This window comes from Lottia gigantea (genome assembly GCF_000327385.1).
Source record: "Lottia gigantea unplaced genomic scaffold LOTGIsca_966, whole genome shotgun sequence".
Lineage (NCBI taxonomy): Eukaryota > Metazoa > Mollusca > Gastropoda > Lottiidae > Lottia > Lottia gigantea.
The window spans coordinates 2504-3667 of record NW_008711128.1 but is presented as its reverse complement, the minus strand read 5'-3'; positions in this window follow the sequence as shown (position 1 = coordinate 3667).

Genomic DNA, 1164 nt, shown 5'->3' with positions numbered 1-1164 from the left:
TTGAGTAGTGCGCATGCGCATTACCAACTTTCTTATTTCTTATCCGATTTCACCAAACTTGGTATGTATGTGTATAAACAAATTCTAAATTTGATGGAATTATCGAATTTGCGAAGTGCGCATGCGCATTGCCAACTTTCCGATTTTCATCAAACTTGGTATTTATGTGTATAAAGAAATTCTAAATTTAATGGAATTATCGAATTTGCGTAGTGCGCATGCACATTACCAACTTTCTTATTTCTTATCCGGATTTCATCAAACTTATTCTTTATTAATTGACAAATATTCTTTTATTCCTAGTAAATATACTTTAAACTTCAGGCACTTTTGGATATTTGCATTTAGAGATGCAGAAAGGTATTTACATAAAGTAATTGCAATAGACCATCTTCGTATGTACCTGAATGTCGTAACCCGCCCTGCATCAGTACTGTTATTAGAACAGTTCTAGTTTTTTTTTTTTTCGTCCACGGCAGGCCGGTTTTCTCGGCAACGGCAATAGGTACGGGAAAACGAACTTGGTGGCGTTTTGTAACTCGTGGCTAATCACTGTTTAAATGTAAAACAAAAACTTTCTGAGCAACATTACGCAACGTTGCAACAAACCGAAAATGGACTCTAGAGGGCGTGTTTATCAACCGATTTTGATCGGGTTTTCTGCATCGTATTTCTTGTAACAAAGGACAAATGATAGCAGTTGAAAATTTTCGATTTTCTAAAATTCGTTGCATACTTTTTTTGCCGAAATTAATCGAAAAATACTATTTCGGTTGTTATCGGACGGATTAACTTGAAACTTACGTGGTGTAGACCGCCAGCATAGAAACATAAAAGTACACATTCAAAATTTTTTTATCACTTCCGGTTTCGATGTTAGTACTTCCGGTGGTATCACTTCCGGAGGAATTGAGTTATGTCAAAAATAACATATGCATTATATTACCAGCTTTAATACAAACTTATTAAACTAAAAAAATCCGCACCGGAAGTAACATGTTGGCTGCCATTTTGGTTTGCCTCATTTTGCAGAAATTGCTATTCAGAGGCCATTTTTCATCTGATTTGCATAACTTTTGTGTCAAACGATACGTTTCAAGTCCGTCTACAATCCTTAGGCAGCATAATTTTGATTTCCGGTTTTGCCTTTTTTGTACGACCGGA